The sequence below is a fragment of the Columba livia genome, chromosome 13 (assembly GCF_036013475.1).
Source record: "Columba livia isolate bColLiv1 breed racing homer chromosome 13, bColLiv1.pat.W.v2, whole genome shotgun sequence".
NCBI lineage: Eukaryota > Metazoa > Chordata > Aves > Columbiformes > Columbidae > Columba > Columba livia.
In genome coordinates, this window is record NC_088614.1 from 1,929,302 (window position 1) to 1,942,513 (window position 13,212).

The following is a 13,212-nucleotide window of genomic DNA, read 5'->3' on the forward strand; positions in this document are numbered from 1 at the left end:
GAATATACATAGGTTACCAGCTGGATTAGGTTGTCCACAATAGAGCTGTGGGTCTGACAGGAACAAAGCTGTGCCATCTCTCTGTATAGCATTCCATTTAAAAATAATTATAACAGGGAACTTCTAATTGTCTTGAACTCAGCACCGCAGCTGGACCAGGGAAAGATTTCAATTCTATCTCCACTGCGGTGAAATGTGTTTGGTTCTGTGTAAGAAATGTTGCCAACGTCATGTCTACACCTGTTCATTGTGAATGTACAAGTCTTGTGGCTTTGTTTCATCATGCTGAAACCACCCAAATTTCTTTTTTCCTTTGTCTTTCTTCATGTGAAGCAGGAAAAAAAGGGCAAAAAAAGCCAAACAAGGTCCCCAGGCTCCGGTGCCGGAATGTGCTGCTCACAGCCCCTCCGGCTCCAGACAGAGCCAGCCCCTCATGCAGCTTCTTGCACTTTGGACAAATCAGGTTGATATAAACTGCACTATATTTTTCTCGCTATGAAAACGCTTGGTTAGGACTTTGCACCTCACTGCCAAGTGACGTCTGAAATAAGTTCATGATCTCCTCTTTCTCCCGTGAGTATTCTGTGTGTAATATGTGCTTCGACTTCTACAAACTTCACTTGCTTTCTAGAATTACAAGCCACAGGACATTTCCAATCCAAAGTGCTTCATTCTAGATCTGGTTGCAGATGTCCCTGCTCATGGCAGGGGATGGATTGGATGAAACTGAAGGTCCCTTCCAACTCAAACTAGTCTATGGTTCTATGATTCTATTTCAAAATCAATCAATAAAGCATCCCCTGTGTCCTTTTGAGGAAACTCAGCTCTACCAGATGGAGGAATTGCAAACTCTGGCCCAACGGCCGTTCCCCCCAGGTGTGCGATGAATGTGCTTTCACCAGTACACTTACCTTATTTTAAAACAAAACCATTTTTAACTATTCATCTTGATGTCAATGTCTAAATCCATTCTAGTTAGTGTTCCTCTTAATCTTGAGTTAATATCTTATTTTTTAAAAATCTGTTTAGCATTAAGTGTTTATCATTACAGGCATTTGAGGAAATGACATTTGCATTTCTGAAAAGCATTTGCATGTTGGAAAAACATTCCTGGATTAGGGTGAAACACTTTTATCTCGGAGTGAAAGCATTTCACTTGTTTCTGAAATTTATAAGCTATTGCTTCCCCACCAGGGTTTTTTTTTGTGATAGTTTTGTAGTGATCTTAATTCTGAGAAAACACGATTTCTTCATGAATTGTGCTTATAGATTACCTCCGCGTGAACTGTTTGAGATGAATGTGTTTGTGACTAAAATAGCCTCTAGACTCTTCTACTGTTGTGATGCGATTTTCTGGAGTTGACGTTTTCCAACTATTCCATTGAGATTTTTCTTACCCAGAATAGAAGGCTTGCTCGTGTGTGGCTGCTGGAACATCTGGTGCTGGTGGGGACAGAGGAGGGGGCGCACGGGAGAAGGGGAGAGGTGCATTCTCCTGCAAAAACTGCTTTTTCTCTTTTGTTTCTCTAAAAATCTTACTCCAAGCGTCTTCAGATTGTTCTAGTTTGGAAATTTGTGGCTTTCTCTCCAGTTGTTATTGGTGAGTTGCTCTGTCGTCATAATGTAAAAATACTACCAAAAAAAAGAGGAGAGCCCTATGGTACACAGGTCCTGAAATAACACTGTTCGGTGATCAAGTGTCAAGGTATAAGGCAAGGCGGCAATAAACCGTGGCAGACGCTGCCTGTTACCCCTTTACCTCCCACCACCCCTTCCTTTAGATTGGAAAGATAAGGGGAAAGGAAGAGAGACTTAGACTTCAGGTTGCAGAGTTTTAAAGGGTTTTACTAATGCTGCTAATAAATAGAGAATATATATACAGAACATACCAAGCCGGTCTCAGGCGCTGGGTGCGGAGCTGCGTCACTGCGCAGCAGAGCTGGGGCTGCGGGGCTGGCGGCTCCAGCAGCTGCAGCTCCGGCCCCGGGAGTCCCGGGCGGGACTGCCCAGCAAAGCGGAGCCTGGCTGCAGGATGCGGGGCCTGAGGGCTGGGGATCACAGACAGACAGACAGACGGGGCCTCTGGATGCCGGCCGTGGGCCGAGAGAGCGTGACCCTGTGATCGCCCTCTTACATAGGGGTATGGCGATTATGGGATGGAATACTTCCGCTGGTCAGTTCTAGTCACCTGTTCATCCACCCTCCTCAAACACGCCCCCTCACAACGGAACGGGAAAAACTTATCAGTCTTTCTTGGCTACCATAGTCATAGATCTAAACACGAGCTTCTTCAGCATTCCCTTGGTCTCTTATCAGCACCGAGTGCAGCATCTGAGGAAAAATATGCAGCTAAAACTCAGAGAAGTACAGCCAGCTAAAGAACTGAGCTGAAAGAGAAATCACTAAAAGAGAACCAGTCTTGTTTTTAACAAAACCAGGACATCAAGCTGGTGAAGTCTGTGTCCTAGCACAAGTCTATACTTAACTTCTGTGTTTAGGAATTGTCGTTGAAGCTCTAATGTTCCATTATGCTATTTATTTTTTTAGAGCTTGCTGAAGGGAAAAAAAAAAATCTTAGCTTTGAGCATCAAAGAAATAATTATGTTTTTTCAATGTGACACCTGGTGCTTGTGCGTGTATTAATGAACAGCCCATCCGCTGCCCACCGGGACACCCTGCACCATGGGCAATGCATCAGCACACAGCCTCTCCTCCCCTTGTCCTAAGCCAGCAGGAAACAATCCCCAGAGTTCCAGTGTCTGAGATCTTTGTGTTCACTGCAATGCACTTCCCTCATCCCTTCCCTCGACCTTTTCGTCTCTATGCCCATCACTGTGAGGAGTATCTTCTCCTTCATGACTCTTTACAGCGCCTGTTGATGGCAACCAACAGTTTGATTTTTTCAGTCATCTTCCAACAGGAAACCACAAAGGGCCGAATTCTGATATCAGGATTTAAGAACACTTGGTAGTTAAAGAATCAAGACCGTAGAAAAATGACTTCTCGTAGTAGTGGTAAAGCTGACCTGGAATATTTCTGACAGAAAGTCTTTTCTGTGAGATGTTAAGCTAACAAGACGTGTTAAACTCACGTGTCACACTTTGAAAGCCCGAGAGTTTAGGAGTGGGAAGCTCTCTGAATTCACAAGGAAGATGAAAAAGGAGAGAAACGGGAACGAGAGGGGAAGGACAAGGTGAGGAAGTTTTTCCAGCCCCTTTGCGGCCGAGGCAGAATAGAAACACTTGGCAGGTTTGGTTTTCTTTTTACTCAAGATTTTTAAAAATGGGGGAAAATGATTAAAAGCTGCATGTTAAAGGTTTCTGAAGCTTTCCAAGAGCTCCTCTTCAACCGGTTATACTTTCCTGTACAGAAACCAACATGCCCTGTAGACTCTTAAAAGTTTTCTCTAACGCATCGCCAACTCCAAAGTGTAAATCTACAAGTATCTTTACAGTGTATAGTTGATTTGGGAATAAGTGCAGTGCCCCAAGGGTCAGTACTGGGTCCTATATTATTCAATATATTCATCAATGATTTGGATGAGTGAATAGAGTGACTGTCAGCAGGTTTGCTGATGACACCAAGCTGGGAGGAGTGGTGACACTGGAAGCTGTGCTGCCATCAGAGACCTGGACAGGCCGGAGAGCTGGGCGGGGAGAAATTTAATGAAATAGAACAAGGGCAAGTGTAGAGTCTTGAATCTGGGCAGGAACAACCCCAGGTTCCAGTGTAAGTTGGGGAATGACCTGTTAGAGAGCAGCGTAGGGGAAAGGGACCTGGGGGTCCTGGGGACAGCAGGGTGACCATGAGCCAGCACTGGGCCCTTGTGGCCAGGAAGCCAATGGTACCTGGGGTGGGTTAGAAGGGGGTGGTCAGTAGGTCAGAGAGGTTCTCCTGCCCCTCTGCTCTGCCCTGGGGAGACCACACCTGGAATATTGTGTCCAGTTGTGGCCCCTCAGTTCCAGCAGGACAGGGAACTGCTGCAGAGAGTCCAGCGCAGCCACCAAGATGCTGAAGGGAGTGGAGCATCTCCCGTGTGAGGAAAGGCTGAGGGAGCTGGGGCTCTGGAGCTGGACAAGAGGAGAATGAGGGGGGACTCATTCCTGGGGATCAAGATGGAAAGGGGGAGTGTCAGGAGGATGGAGCCAGGCTCTTCTGGTGACAACCAGTGACAGGACAAGGGGCAATGGGTGCAAACTGGAACACAGGAGGTTCCAGGTTTCCAGGGCCCTTCAACCCCTGAGATTCTGGGATTCTGTGATTCTGTGATAAGTAGCTGTGTACTACTTGGAACTTTTCATGTGTTATAAATACTAATTAATTTATCTTTGAGCAAGTTCCAGAACCATGTGAATACTGGACAGTAGAATGAATGTTGCTTGTGTGTTGCTATCAGGTAGCTTTGATGGATATTTACTATTTGTTATTATTATATATGTCATCTTTTGGGTGAGTGCCTTAGAGAAGAGCACCAGGAGGTGTCTGTCCATACATGAGTGGGTGCTCTGAGATGTTCTACCATACCATGTTGTCTTTTCTAAGTACGGAATACTAATGATACGTGAAATAAATAAAATTATGACTTTATGTTCTGCTCTGTGGGCTTGCAGGGTGTATTTGAGTGACTTTTCTTAGGAACCACAAAGGCTAAACGCTTTCCTTTGTTTTTGTGATTCTTATGTTATTAACTGGCTCCAGATGTTGTGACTGTAAGATAGTAAGTATTGGGAGAGTTGTAACCGTATCGTTCACGTAGCAACGTTGGGAAGAGCGACGTGAAGAGGCTGAGAGCTGCTCCTTCCCTGGGAGGCAACACTGACGGCAATTCCATGTAGCTGAGAGAAGTCAAACGTGGCCACCAAGGATAATGAAAAATAGTTGGGGGTTCCTGTCAGACCACTGACTGCACAGCGGTCATCAGATTAAACGGGAGTAAATGGAAAGCAGGGACATCTCACTTATTTTTGGCTTCAACACCGTGTATAGAGATGCTTTAAGGGAACCTTTACAGAATGCGTCTTTGAGAGGCCAAAGTTGGCTGTGAAAGGGAGAAAATTGACTCTGAAGTAATTTACATGTGGATAAAATAGACTGAAACTTTGCATACTCTCTATGTGAGATCTGAGGTGTCTTATCTGTACAAAACCACGCCGTGCTGGTCTCGCGCTGGCAAATGTGGGCTCTAGCAATGCCTGTGGATAGACCCACTCGCAGTGAAGTGCTTAAAGCACAGAGGTTAAAAAAGATGTCTGCAGAGTGATGGATTCTCCAGAAAACATCCCCTTTGAGAAAATGCATCATCATGTATATTCTCCTCTATCAATCGTGCTGGTTTCTGGTTTAGAGAAACTGCACGGAAATGGGATATTAGGATGGGGCTTGCCTCCTTGGCTGTGAGAAATCCTGGCTTAGCAGCAAAACTCAAGGCAGCATGTGAAAAGTCTGAGGAAATCAACGTGTCAGGTCATGGCAGACACACACTGTATTTGTGTGTTTAATGCTTCCTTTTGGACTGGCTTATTAACATGGCTGCCTTTTATCTGATTACCACGCGGATGTTAGAGAACATGCAGACTAACGCACATCGGGCTCTCCTTTTGTTGGAGTCTTTTGAAAAATAGCGGGGTATCAATTAATTCAACGCAAACTGCTGAAGTCAACTGTACTTCCAATGCAAATCCCTCCCGATGCTGGCGACGACAGTTGCTTTCACTGATGTGCAGGTATGGCTGTACTTCCAGAGATTATACTACAGAATTGTAATGGATTAAAGTGTTATCAGATTGCGCTGGGGCTTAGATTTATTATTATTATTGTTATTATTATTATTATTATTATTATTTTCTATTTGCCCCCAGGCCACTGTTGTGCTGCCCCGTGAGTTCCGCGCTGTTCGTGCACCATGAAAACCACCCCGTGTTGTAGCTGAGGCTGTGCTGGCAGCACCTCAGTCCTGCTGGTGGAGCTTGGGGTGCGTTCAGCCGGGTCCCCGAGATGAAAGGGGTCCCCCGAACCAGCCACTCACCCATCAGACCCTCCTCATCAGACAGTCCCTAATGAGAACCACTACGGAACGTCTTTCCAGCTCTTGGCCAATGTCTAAACCAGCCTAATTGTCTGCATGTGTGTTGTTCTGCTGAAACGCTGTCAAGAAAACAGCCCATCTGGCTGGGTTTAAAAGTTAGGTCTGATCGTGGCAACCACCTAACTCTAGTTTAAGCTGGAGGTTAAATTCCATTGATATTTTAGGTGCATGTTGTACTACAATGCACAAAGAAAAAATCGGCCGCTTCATTCATCCGAGACCCCACTGGGTTAATGAAATGTTCTTCAAATAAACAGCTCGCTGGTGTGTTTTTTAGCTGAGTAATCAACGTAATAGTGTTGTTTTGAGAATATAACCTGCAAAAAGTGAGCAGAGTTGACAATTAATACTTCTGTCGGTAAAATTATATCTGCCTATTTGCGTAATTAAAAAAAAAGTCTTTAATGCGTTTGAAAGAGAAATGGTGTGGTTTGCTCACAGCACTTTTTAAACCTTTCACACTATTTGAAAAGAAGCTTATTTTGAATGTGCATTATATAATAAGTCAGTTTTCCTGTAGCAACAAGAAGGAAGTTCTTAAAATGAATATAGATTCACTTTGTACATTGTCACAAATGAAAACCAGGACTTGTTCAGCCTACAGTAGCATCTGATTGCTAACGTATTTCTGAAGATAAGCTTTAACTTAAAAATAAAATCTGGGAGCTTTTATTTGGCATTGTCCAAAGTGAATACATGTCATAGAAATGTATTTAACTACAATTTGAACTGGATGCTAGCCAGGCTGGTTGTGTTTGTTTGATAGCTTAAGTGACATATTTTGTGCTGTCTTGTTGCCCATATTTTTCACATGCACTGAGGCTGGTTTTTCCCTACTGGGACTGAAGTTTTGGAGAGGAATAAAACAGTGTTTTCCTTGCTATTTTCTTTAAAGAAGAAAGCTACATGGAGGCTCTGATGTTTTTGGTAGGCACATGTGGGAAAAACATGTGTAATTGTACGGCCGCTCCAACGGATTGTTCAGCTGTATATTGTAAGGGGAATAATATGGAGTATGGAACAAACTCAAGTATGTGTGAAAGTCCCATGGAGCCAAAGGTTTTTGTACGGAAATGCCCTCCTAACATACCTTGTGGGTAATTACGCAGACTGTTGCATGCGTCTCTATAATGTGCACGTTTTGCTTTCAGTCTAGTCCAATTTGCTATATCCATGAGAATATACAGAGAAAAAATATACTGGTTGTTTGCCAGATGTCTTAAGATGACAAAGTGGCTAATAGAGTCCAAGTAGGTGGAACATCATATCTGGGTTGCATGAGGCTGTCGCAATGTGATGTGTGTCTAGTAGCCTTCGGTTATTCTCACTTCCATTACAAGCTGAAAATTCTTGGGATAAATTAAATACCCAAAAGGTTTTTTAAATATTTTGGTCTCTTGAATGTAATTCATCAAACAGTCCCACAAAGGTACTACTTCTTGTTGAAGAGGACAGCAGGGTGACCATGAGCCAGCACTGGGCCCTTGTGGCCAGGAAGCCAATGGTACCTGGGGTGGGTTAGAAGGGGGTGGTCAGTAGGTCAGAGAGGTTCTCCGGCCCCTCTGCTCTGCCCTGGGGAGACCACACCTGGAATATTGTGTCCAGCTGTGGCCCCTCAGTTCCAGCAGGACAGGGAACTGCTGGAGAGAGTCCAGCGCAGCCACCAAGATGCTGGAGGGAGTGGAGCATCTCCCGTGTGAGGAAAGGCTGAGGGAGCTGGGGCTCTGGAGCTGGACAAGAGGACACTGAGGGGGGACTCATTCCTGGGGATCAATATGGAAAGGGGGAGTGTCAGGAGGATGGAGCCAGGCTCTTCTGGTGACAACCAGTGACAGGACAAGGGGCAATGGGTGCAAACTGGAACACAGGAGGTTCCACTGAAAGGTGAGAAGCAACTTGTTGGGGTGAGGGTGGCAGAGCCTGGCCCAGGCTGCCCAGGGGGGTTGTGGAGTCTCCTTCTGTGCAGACATTCCAACCCGCCTGGACACCTTCCTGTGTAACCTCATCTGGGTGTTCCTGCTCCATGGGGGGATTGCACTGGATGAGCTTTCCAGGGCCCTTCCAACCCCTGACATCCTGGGATTCTGTGAAGATGCTGCAGGAACGTGCCTTGTACTTTTGTAACCAGTTCTTTTTGGTTGTGTTTCTGTTTTTCGCAGATGGTGCGTCAATGCTTCAGGCAGCTCCTGTGAGCCTCAAAAGACGTGGAACCTCAGTGCACTGTAAAGCACCCGTGGAGCACGGAGACACCCAGCAACCTGGGTCACGGGGAGCAGCAGCACCAACCACCCGTTATGTTTCTGCCGTCACTGAACTGCAAGAAGAAAAGGTAAGAGGAGACTAAACAGTGAGACAGAGTTTAAGAAGCAAGTTTCTGGACTTGTTTTTGTGCTGTGTAAATAGACGGTGCAGCAGGTGCACTGTATCTGCTATGATATATTAATATAAATATAAAGAAAACATGAAGCAATGTTGGTAAGTCAGCACATCACTCCAAGTATTCCATTAAAGTTGGTGGAGGTTAGATAACCAGATATTATTGCTGCAGACATGGCCATGTAAAACAATGCCTGCCTTCTGTAGAGCGCTACCTTAGCAGCTCTTATTAGGAGTGATGTGTTTGCTGTGTTGTATGATGTGAGTTGCTCCTTTCTGCTGAAACATTCTGTAATAGCTCTGTGAGTACTGTGATGCCCATTAATACTGGAAAATCTGTGATCAGCAGCACTGAGGAAGACTTACTTCTGTTTTACCACTGGCCAAATCCTGCCTGAGGTCATTTAGTTGCAATGTTAAGAAGAGGAATAAGGAGTCTTGACTGTATTAATTTCAAGAAGTTGTGTAAGTTGCTCCTGTGCATCCCTTTTCCTTATACAACTTGACTACAGTGTAGAGGTTGCTACAAAGACTTGTCTAATTTATGGAGATTTGCAAGAACAACTTGAGACTCCAATTAGTGAGTCAAGGAAATGAATAAACAATAGTTCCTTACGGTGATTGAAGGAGACATAATACAGTTGAAAATGGTTACTCACATTTTGAGGACTGCCTATCTAGTTCTTAATATAGAAGAGGGCAAAGAAGCCCTGGATAATGATTTAGAGAAATATTCTGATTTGGGCAGAAAAAAAATGGCAAAACAGCAACACTTTACAGTTTGTTTCAAGTGTTTACGTGCTTACGTCAGGTGGGTAAAATATTCAGAGAAGTAAATTCTGACTGATATGACTGAATTCACATGTATCACACCTGTAAAGGATTGATAGACACTTTGAAGGTAGGTCTAATCTGAAATACTGAGCGTATCTACAGATGTTCTAATTGATTGTTCCCTCCATTAGGCTGCTGTGTGGGCCCCAGGGGTGTGAAATAGTGAAGTGATAAGTATTTTACTATTTAACACATTGCTTTAAGAACAAAAAGGTGGGTCAGTTTCAGTGGAAAATGATGCTTTTTGAGCTAAAATCCCATTTTTTCTGTGGATGGGGTTCATTTTGAAGAGCTAGCAGCTTAACTAAACTAAAATCATCTCCCAAAGGAACGCAGGAAATATTTGCAGCTAATGGTGCATTTTCTGAATGCTGCCAACTCTTTCCTTTGCAAAGGGTTTCTGAAGTTCAAAGGAAGAATTTCGCCACTTTGGGGGTGTGTATTACTGCCCTTAGTGTTGCTGTTAGTGGGGAAGAGTGGGAAGAGCCATGAATACAAATTTGTTTGCGTTATTCAGTGTAAAGCCATCTGCTTTTTGCTGTAACACGAGAGATGTCCAACTAGAGCAAATAGAGACACCACCATCGCTGCTCTAACAAAGGTCTGGGATTTCCAAAGGGTATTGATTTCTTTTTAATACTTCAAAGAAACCAACCAGCCTTCTCCGTCCAACTTTAGGCTCGAGATTTCTTTTAAGGCCAAGTTATGAACTGCTGAAACATAGGGGCTTATCATAGAACCCCCGGTGCAAGCTGAGCTCTGGCCATAGTACAATTTAAATTATTTATGCACAGCGCTGCGTTCAAACCATGTGCACATTTGTCCTTGTCAGTCAACAAGTGTTCTATTAATCAAACAGGAACCCCGGCGCGTTCATTACAAAAGTAAGAACATTGCATTTGGGATGGTATTTTTAGTGCTTTTGACAGACAGAGATTATTAAGCTGTCACTCCCTCTTTTCTGCCGACTCCCCTATCTTCCTCCCCTTCTTCTGCAATGCATTGTCATTTTATTATTAAGAGCACACTAATAGTTAAACGACAGGAACCCTAAACCCTGACTGGTTCACTGACATGACAGGTTATTTTTTCCCTCTATTCCCTGTCCAAGAACCCCCGCTGCTCCTCCCAGCATGCAGCGCTGGGTGACCCTTCACATCTGGCAGTGATTAATTGTCTTAGTGTCAGAGCCATCGCCTTCCTCCCTCTGATCCTCACTTACTTTGTTCTCCCTTTTAAAGCCAGTGTGCTGGAACCTTTTCTTCCCACTTTTAAATCTAGCCAGTATCCAGGATACTGTGTGTGTCTACTGCGATACAACTTGAAAGCGAGCGAAACAGTCAGTTATCTGGCCCTGAAAGTCTGGTCGTGGATTCAGAGGGCTTCTGTTCACCGGAGGGGTGTGCTTGAAAAACAGCGCTAACCAGAATGACACAGATCTTGTTGAGCTTGGTCCGGATCTCGGGTCCCTTCCGAGCAAACAACGCAATGATGGGAAACACCGTTTTGAGCGGGCGCGCACAGTGTTGTGTGGAGCGCTGTTGGCTGGAGCTTATATGACGTTACACGGATTAAGAGCAGCAGTTGAGCCTTTGTGCTCCTCTGAGCCTAGCCTGGGCTTGGGCTCTGCTCGCTCAGCCCCCGCTGAGTTAAGCCTGGCCTGGGTTTAGGCCTGGCCTCCGCTTGCTCAACCCCCACCAAGTTAGGTCCAGCCTGAGCCTGGGCCCTGCTCACTCGGCCCCCACTGAGTTAGGCCTGGCCTGGGCCTGGGCCCTTCTTGCTCAGCCCCCACTGAGTTAGGCCAGGCTCCTGTGCGAGGCACGAGGCTTTAGAGCCCCGATCGCCTAGGCTGGGAGCTCAAACACAGCTGGTGTTTGCGAGGGGGTTTTATGGCCTGAGTGATATCTAGTGAGCGCTCATACTCGCTTTAGATGCTTGTAGAGTAAGGATGCTGTATAATAAGGATACTGGTGGAAGAGGAGAAGACTGTGCTACTAAGATAAATGTCAGAAGTCCTCATGCTCCTCTCAAACCTCAGTAGACTTCCCATGTGATTTTCAAGAATAATTTGAATCCCTGCCTCAGTTTCTCATCTTGGAAAATAAAGACAGTAACCGCTTTGAGGCATGGGAGGCTGAAAGTTTTCAGACACCTTTATTTTTCCTGTAGGAATATGAAGTAATGCGAGGCAGTGATTTCTATGTGCGTGTTAAAGCCCAGCTGCCAGGCGCGGGGGAGCTGTGTGAAGGGGAGGGAGGAGGCCATGGTGTGCAGGAGGCTTTTGCAGATTGCTTGGAGTCAGGATGCCTGGGATCTATTCACAGTTGGGCGGCTTCAATGGGTAAATCACCAACTGCTCTAAACTTCCATTTCCTTGCATGCAAATTGAGAATGAGCGAATAGTCGTCTTTGAAAAAAAAAAAACCCTAACATTTGAAGATGAAAGGTAAAAATAAACAGTTGTTTTAAATCCTGGTTGAATAGCAGAATACATGCGCTGAACTTAAACTACTATTACATTTACATTTTAAGGCAAAATATCTGAAAGGCAGTTTCTCCTTCACTTACCTATTGAATGCTGAGTTCAGAGTCGCTGTCTCCCACGACACACACTCCTCACAAATAGATTTCTCCAGAGCAGTATTATATTCTAGCTCTCCGTGTATTTCAAACAACTGCAAGGCCATTTATTTTCTATTTCAAACCAAAACAGTAAAATGGAGTGCATGGCCCTTTCTGGTTGCTAAGCAACACTTGGTAAGGTGCATCCTGCATTTTGCTGTGCCATTTGGCGATTCACACAAGCTCCTGTTTGTTCATTTCCAGTCTAGTAACACTGGTTGCTATATTTCAAGTGCCAGTATAGATCAAAGTATTTCCTAGAAGGATAAACATGTGAACTGGCAGAGGGTGAGTGATTAACATCACGCACAAGCCTTTTTAGTTTAAAGGACTTGGCACGTCGGCGGTTGGCGAAGCTGTTGGGGTGATGCCGGCTCCACCTGGCAGATGTGCCGCCAGGGGTTTTCTGCTGCCGCGCGGTCAGGACATCTCTGCTGACTTCATTCCAGCTACTTGAGCTTTGCATCCATAGAACTCATGGTACAATTTTATTAAACTGCTATTTTCTCTTCCTCTGCCCTTTACGAACACTTACAAACAAAGCGGAGTCTAATGTTTGACTATTAGTTGTCCCTGATAAACTCTAAGTGTGTGTCTGATAAAAGTTGTCTTTAACTAGGGAGCACATTCCTCAGAACAAGGTAGGACACAGCTGCTTTTTCTTTGCTGCACTTTCAATCTTCTGATTAAAAGTTGCAGGTGATCAGAATCCTTTTGTTAGCGTGCAGTTTGGAGGGGAGGGTTGAAAAGAGGCTCGTTTGGGCAATGCTTTTAAAAATATTTAAGAACGGCAATTAAAAAAGCTACATATAACACATATTTTTTTTCCCCTTGTGTCTGTTTTATTGTTCTGAGCTACTTGTGCATTTGTGGGGTATCTGTAATTTACAAAACGCATTGGATCCTCAGCAGTACCGTATATACAGAGCAGAATGTCAGATACTGACAAACATATTAATTACAAGCACTACAGAATGAGGAATGCTGGGGTGCAGCACAAAATTTGCCATGGGTGGCAACAATTTGGACTCAGTTACAATATTCCACACCCTATAGAAAAGCTGAGGGGAATTTTTAACAATTTCCTGTTGTAGAATGTTGGTTGGCGGTTCCAAGAAGTGAACGCTTCCTATTGCAGCCACTCAAATTAGCAGATTATCTGAGTAATTCTTACAAAACCTTATTGGCTTAGTTGTGTGTCATTGTGAGTATGTTTTATAGAGTTTCTCTGGATGAAAATTTAGCGTCAGCAGTACGGGTGGAACTGTAAGTGCTAGAAGTGATTTGTGACTGGA

General features: G+C 44.5%; 1 protein-coding gene across 1 annotated transcript in view; it reads left to right on the forward strand.

Annotated features, from left to right (window-relative positions):
• The window catches only part of NKD1 (NKD inhibitor of WNT signaling pathway 1), a 266,783-nt gene that overhangs the window by 92,855 nt on the left and 160,716 nt on the right, over positions 1–13,212 (forward strand). Inside the window, exon 4 of the mRNA XM_065028627.1 lies at positions 8,245–8,414. The gene's annotated coding sequence lies outside the window, so the exon portion shown is untranslated. The remainder of the gene's footprint in view (positions 1–8,244; positions 8,415–13,212) is intronic.